We start from the raw sequence: 7,069 nt of genomic DNA, 5'->3' as shown, positions 1-7,069 counted from the left end.
TACATTTCGGAACACCTTCTTGTGCATAAATGAAGGAGACGCCATGTTGACGTATTGGTTTATCATGTGGTATGTTTGACATTTTGAAAGGGTAAAAATAACCCTGAAAATATTACAATTGCTGGGTTAAAATGAACAGCCCAACTTGACGGGTTAGTTTAGCTCAAAATGTGTCCTGTGCTATATTTACCCAGCCGCTGGGCTGAAAATAACCCAATTCCGGTTGTTTTTAACCCGATGTAAGACGGCCACTCTCGCCCGAAGAATTGTTACACGGTGCGTGTGTTTTTTCTGTGAAAGCAGATTATAATGGAGTGCGAATACTTTGACCTACTACTAGTTAGGGCTGTAGGACTCAAGCCCATTAACATTTTAAACATTTGGCAGATGGTTAAGTTCCTTGCTCAAGGGTGCAGCAGGAGCAGATTGGCAGTGCTGGGATTTGAACTCATAACCTTCCAAGCAGAGGTCCAATATCTTAACCACTGAGCTACCATTACCCATTACCCAGGCCTGTGACATTTTCTGGATTGACCTGGGATTTTCTCTGATTTATGGGCATTTGTACTCGTCTCGGGGCGTTTTCAGACCTGTAGACCTGTGCTTTGTTCCGAAACGGGGACTCGAATTGTCAAAGTGTTGCATTTTCTCCTCGGCTCGGTTCTGTTTCACGAAGCAGAATGTCTTTACGTGAGTCACATGTGAGTAAACTGTCCTGTCATTGGTCAGAGGGGAGTTGTTTATGTTCTGGGGTGAACACGTATAGTGTTCATCTATCAGGATGGATAGACGGCAGCTCCGCCAGCTTACTGTGGCTTGTTTTTTTAGCTGTAGTTGTTATAAACGATCAGTTCGAGCAGGAAGCGTGCGATTAGAGCCGGTCGCATTGAGACACTCGCTAAGCACCTTGTAAACCTCTGTGTTTTTGAAAGTTGTTCAGAAATACGTTCGTCAGGGAATTCCTTCAGGAAGAAATGGAGCAGTTATTTGGCGTTTTTGGGGGACTCTCGAGGAGGGGCAGTGGAGAGTATAATTTAGGGTTTAGTCTATGATTATACTTGATTATTGTATTATTATTATTATTACTTTTTAATTGTGTGTATTTTTATTTATTTATTTATTTAAAAATATTTTTTTGGGGTATGTGAGTTTATATTCTTTTGACCACAGGGGTGTTCGTGGGGGGACCAGGGTGGGGTGGGAGGATGGTAGGGGGAGGGGTTATGTTAAAATAGTTTGATTCATTATATATGTTGTTTGTCTGTTTGTGTTAACTTGTGAATCAATAAAAGTGTTAATTACAAAAAGAAATATGTTCGTCAGATCAAATTTCAACGAGGCGTTTTACCTCGTCTTTGGTCCAAGTTAAACGGCGATTCGGCGCGTTGATAGACGATTGCCAATCATTGGTGCAATGCATGAATTAAGCCCGTTTAATAAAGACTTGGCATCCAAACAGATTTGATGGTTTTTGGTCTTCACTTGGTAGACTGCTGCTTTCATTTGGACATGATCTTGACTTGGCCTTGACCCATTTAAAACACATTCTTCACTCAACCTAGTCCTGGTGTTGGATTGATCTTGGACATGACTACACTGGTCTGGAGTAGTACTAGCATTTCAGGCTGAGAAGGAAATCAGGCCAAATGCCAGGAAATCACAATTCTCTTATGTCAAGATCTTCTCAACTTATGCGCTGACCCTGTGATGTTCTACAATTTACTCACTCACTTGCTCAGTCGGGTCCCCAGTATTTATGGAGCATATAGCTTTGTAAAGTAGCTGAAAAGCAGATAAGTGCAGATGGGTGATGATTTGCAGCAGGTCTGTCGGGTTAGTGATGTTTCCCCAACACCAGTGAGTCCGCTTTAGCGAGTGTGCGTGGCTTACTGGGAGTGAGAGAGTGAGAGAGAGACTGAGAGAGAGAGAGAGAGAGAGAGAGCGTGTGTGAGAGTGAGAGAGGGTGTGTGAGAGAGAGAGACTGAGAGAGAGTGAGAGTGAGAGATGCAGAGAGAGCAAGAGAGAGAGTGAGAGAGAGACTGAGAGAGTGAGAGAGAGTGAGAGAGAGACTGAGAGAGTGAGCGAGTGAGAGCGAGAGAGAGATAGCGTGAGAGAGAGTGAGATGCAGAGAGAGAGTGAGAGAAAGAGACAGAGTGAGAGTGTGAGAGTGTGAGAGAGAGACTGAGAGAGTGAGCGAGTGAGAGCGAGAGAGAGATAGCGTGAGAGAGAGTGAGATGCAGAGAGAGTGAGAGAAAGAGACAGAGTGAGAGTGTGAGAGTGTGAGAGAGAGACTGAGAGAGTGAGCGAGTGAGAGCGAGAGAGAGATAGCGTGAGAGAGAGTGAGATGCAGAGAGAGAGTGAGAGAAAGAGACAGAGCGAGAGAGTGTGAGATGCAGAGAGAGGGAGTGAGAGAGTGTGTGTTTGTGAGAGACAGAGAGTGTGTGTTTGTGTGTGTGTGAGAGAGAGAGAGAGAGAGAGAGAGAGGGAGTGAGAGAGTGTGAGAGAGACTGTGTGTTTGTGAGAGAGAGAGAGAGTGTGTGTGTTTGTGAGAGAGAGAGAGAGTGTGTGTGTTTGTGAGAGAGAGAGAGAGAGAGTGTGTGTGTTTGTGTGAGAGAGAGTGTGTGTGTTTGTGTGTGTGTGAGTGAGAGAGAGAGAGAGAGAGAGAGTGTTTGTGTGTGTGTGTGAGAGAGAGAGTGTGTGTGTGTATGTTTGTGTGTGTGTGTGTGTGTGTGTGTGTGTGAGAGAGAGAGTGTTTGTGTGTATGTGTGTGAGAGAGAGAGAGAGTGTGTGTGTGTATGTTTGTGTGTGTGTGTGTGTGTGTGTGTGTGTGAGAGAGAGAGAGAGAGAGAGAGAGAGCGAGCTCCATCTGTAGCGCCATCAGAGAGGCAGCAGTGTGCGCGCTCGGCACGCGTCGCAGCTCGCAGGGAAAAACCCGGCACGAGGAGCTCTTTGCCTCGGGATACTCCATTTCTGCCGTCACATCTCGTTCTTTTCCACCCGGGACGCACGAGATCAGCTTTACCAAACTAACCGGCGGTGAGCTGGGAGAGAGTCCGCCGTTATACAATCACCAACCGGTCTTACTTGACTGTCTCTCTCTCCGTCTCTGTCCTAAAGTCTCCGGCATCTCTAAACGCCGACACGTTTAAATACACGTTTTACTGCGCGATTCTGCGGCTTTTTACGCTGGAATGAACTCGAGCAGAAGCTCGGCTTTGCGTGTGGATGGCTGATTCTGCGGCTGTTGTTCTCCACTTACACGAGAAACAATTCGCTGTGATGCGCTACAGCTCTGTCACCGGGTCTTACAGCAACTGAGGCGCACCGGTTTGGGGCAGAAAGCTGACGGTAAGCTGAAATGTGTGTGTGTGTGTGTGTGTGTGTGTGTGTGTGTGTGTGTGTGTGTGACAAAGTTTGAAGTGCAGCCTGTGCGGAGGTGATGCAGCGTGGGCGAGCAGATCCGACTCCTGTGCGTAAAATAAAAAGTGCCATAACCGCGCACAGCGTTATCAGATATTGTCTGATAGAGTGTTGGACGGTCGGATGGGAGATGCGCTGGTCTGAGGGTTTGAGATGGTAAGTGTGTGGTGTCGTGGGCGGAAGGAGGTTGCCATGCAGAATCAGAGCGTGGGTAAGCGCAGTATCGCTGCAGAACTGATGGCTCATTTACTGCATTCCTACCGATCAGATGGCGGTGTGAATCCATCAGTTCACCTCCGAGCCAACATGGCACTTCGGGGGGTAAGAGACGGGCGCGGGGATGTTTCTGCGGTTTGGTTCTGCATCATGAGGAGACGCACACGGGTGGAATGTGGATGCGGAAATGTGCTCAGTGTCGCCGAGAAAGAAAAGCGGCTCAGGGCTCCGGCGGTGCGAGGTGCGAGGCTGGCAGTCGGAAGAGTTGAACCCGCTGGGATGGCACGAGCTCCATACACACACACACACACACACACACACACACACACACTGCAGTCTCTGTCTTTAGAGAGAGAGACCGAGAGAGAGAGAGAGAGAGAGAGAGAGAGAGAGAGAGAGAGAGATAGCGAGAGAGACAGAGCGAGAGAGACAGACAGTAAGAGCGAGAGACAGAGAGAGAGAGATAGATAGGCAGAGAGAGAGAGAGAGATAGACAGAGAGAGATAGAGAGAGAGACAGAGTGAGAGAGATAGACAGTAAGAGCGAGAGACAGAGAGAGATAGACAGACAGAGAGAGATAGACAGTAAGAGCGAGAGACAGAGAGAGAGAGAGAGTAAGAGAGAGAGAGAGAGACAGAGAGAGAGATAGACAGTAAGAGTGAGAGACAGAGAGAGAGAGAGAGTAAGAGCGAGAGACAGAGAGAGAGAGAGAGAGTAAGAGCGAGAGACAGAGTGTGAGAGAGAGAGAGAGAGAGAGAGAGAGTAAGAGCGAGAGACAGAGAGAGAGAGATATAGACAGTAAGAGCGAGAGACAGAGAGAGAGAGAGAGAGAGAGAGTAAGAGAGAGAGAGAGAGAGAGAGAGTAAGAGCGAGAGACAGAGAGAGAGAGAGAGATAGACAGTAAGAGCGAGAGACAGAGAGAGACAGAGTGAGAGAGAGAGAGAGAGAGAGTAAGAGCGAGAGACAGAGTGAGAGAGAGAGAGAGAGCGAGAGACAGAGAGAGATAGACAGTAAGAGCGAGAGACAGAGAGAGAGAGAGAGAGAGACAGTAAGAGCGAGAGACAGAGACAGAGAGAGAGAGAGATAGACAGTAAGAGCGAGAGACAGAGTGAGAGAGAGAGAGAGAGATAGACAGTAAGAGCGAGAGACAGAGTGAGAGAGAGAGAGAGAGAGAGAGAGAGAGAGAGAGAGCGAGTGCAACAAATACAACATGAATTTTTTTTTTCTTTTCTTCACGTTACCTTTATTTCATTGGTTTGGTCCAGTATTGGTGAGTTCACAGATGTTGTAAATGTTACTACATGTTAATAAGCGCTTAATAAATGGAGAGTGCAGGGCCGTGCTCTGGGGAGAAAAACTGTGGCTTTATTGTCAGAGCTGTCGAGAGAGGGAGAGAGTGAGAGAGAGAGAGAGAGGGATTCAGAGTCATGATAGATGATGAAGAATTGAATTTCTGCCATTACTCATGCGCATTCTCTCTCTCTCTCTCTCACACACACACACACACAAATAAAATCACCCCCCCCCCCCCCCCCCCACACACACACACACACCAGCACTATCAGCACCATCCCGCCAATCAGGATGAAGACGGGTCTCGAGTCTCGGATTCAACGTAGGCACCCATTCTTCAGGCCGGGTTATGTCTCGATAGTTCATAAAACCCAGAGCCAAGAGGATTAGATTGAAACTTTAGGGAATTGGTTTGGACAGCATAATTGACTCCTCTTACCGGAAGTGTCACTCAGACCGGGAAAACGGCTACCCCCCCCACCCCCACCCCCACCCCCCACCGGCTTGTTGAGATTGCTTGCAGTAAAGAAGGCATTCAGTCCCGCAGCTCCGTTCGCGTGACTCATGTTGCTACTGGTTCTTATTTATTTATTTATTTATTTATTTATTTTTTTTAAAAAAACCTGGTCGTTTAACAGCGCTCACGATGCAGAGTACGCTCAGAAATCGTCGTCACCACAGCCTGCGAAGCGTCCTCTTAACGAACCGAACTGGCCGTGTTTACTGTTTGTCCAGCGAATTAGGAATGTGAGACTGAATGAGCTCTGATCTCGTTTCAAGTCACATCCGGGTTAGCTTTAATGTGCGGAAAGGCAAATACGCAAAAATGTCAAATACATTCTTCTCCTTTTTATTTTGTGCTGAACCAGACATTCTGCTTAGTCGTTCCTACGTAAGGAAGTATACTCATTTTTCGAATTATTGCAAGCCCATGTGACACTTGGCAGTTAGAACCTTCACTGCGTGTAGAACCTTCTATATTAGACCGGACCCGTTTCCTGTTCCGATGTCTGTCCGTGTGCGGTACGACCCATATCTTTGGTGGTCACGGTTCTACACAGAACATTCTTGCAAATGGTGAGAACGTTTCCAGAATGACAGAAAAGACCTCGATGTACTCTCTGATGCTTCATCGTATTTAGTCTGGCATACGGGGACTTCATCCTATACTTCCTACCAGGCGTTTCGCTGCCGCATCTCATCCGATGGAGATTTCTCTCAGTGCGGTTTCGATGTTCTACAGTAGGTCTGCGCGGGAACCGCAGGAGGTCATTCAGGAGCTTAAAAAATGGTTCTCATGGGGAAAAAAAAAAGCCACCGCCAGAACAGCACCGAGCACATGGCAAAGAATGATCACGCAAGCAACAAACTTTTACACTTAGACGTTTATCTTCTATTATCAAGGCCTGTGCCAGATGCTGCGAAACCCTGGGAAATGCGTAATACCCTCTTAAATCTTCCTGAACTCTCGGGATGGCAGAAAACTGCCAGTCAGCATTCTGTCAGCTTGTATCAGGCGAATAATAAAACCATAGCCTTTCCAGGTCGGTGGTAAGTCAAAGGCCATTGCATCACCATTACGTCTAACCTTTAGCAATAAATCAGAAAAACGTCCGACCCGGATTATCTGCCTCACAAACACCGCAGGAATCTCAGGCTGCATCCAAAGCCGCTATTGCAAAGGACAGCGATTTGTCTTCTTAAGCTCTAACCAGACTTCCACTAACCTCCTATTTCTGGTGTCAGGACGAATATAAAGTATCAAATCTGTCTGCAACCTGTGCTCTTCACATTTTCTTTCCTCCCTGCTGCTGACCTAAGAGTATAAAATGCGAAGGGAGACGAACACGTCGATATACGGTACGTATTCTTTTATCCCCATACGTCCGCGTCAGGTCTGTCCGATCTCGACCGCTTCTCGCCCGCCGTTCTGCAGACGCCGCGTGTGTGAAAACGAAAAGGAAGGAAAAAATAATCGCATTCAGAAAGTTTCATTTCAAGGGGTTTGATTGAGCGAGAGAGCCGTTTCAGGGGGTCGTACTCACCAGCCAATCACGGCGTTTCATTCGTACGCGCGATTGTCCAGGTGTTGCATTGTTGGCGCAAAGGATTACAAACGACGCCTTTCGGTTTACGTGAT

At 47.3% G+C, this 7,069-nt stretch overlaps 1 protein-coding gene across 2 annotated transcripts in view; it reads left to right on the top strand.

The window, feature by feature from the left end:
- The first annotated feature begins 2,728 nt into the window (after positions 1–2,728).
- il1rapl1a (interleukin 1 receptor accessory protein-like 1a) overlaps positions 2,729–7,069 on the top strand; it is a 117,303-nt gene continuing 112,962 nt past the window's right edge. Inside the window, exon 1 of one of the 2 annotated variants that reach the window (XM_017470169.3) lies at positions 2,729–3,348. The gene's annotated coding sequence lies outside the window, so the exon portion shown is untranslated. The remainder of the gene's footprint in view (positions 3,349–7,069) is intronic. The other variant, XM_017470170.3, reaches the window with a different exon arrangement.

Source organism: Ictalurus punctatus, chromosome 6 (assembly GCF_001660625.3).
Source record: "Ictalurus punctatus breed USDA103 chromosome 6, Coco_2.0, whole genome shotgun sequence".
Taxonomy (NCBI): domain Eukaryota; kingdom Metazoa; phylum Chordata; class Actinopteri; order Siluriformes; family Ictaluridae; genus Ictalurus; species Ictalurus punctatus.
The sequence above is the reverse complement of the archived record's forward strand: the minus strand, read 5'-3'. Positions and strand labels throughout refer to the sequence as shown.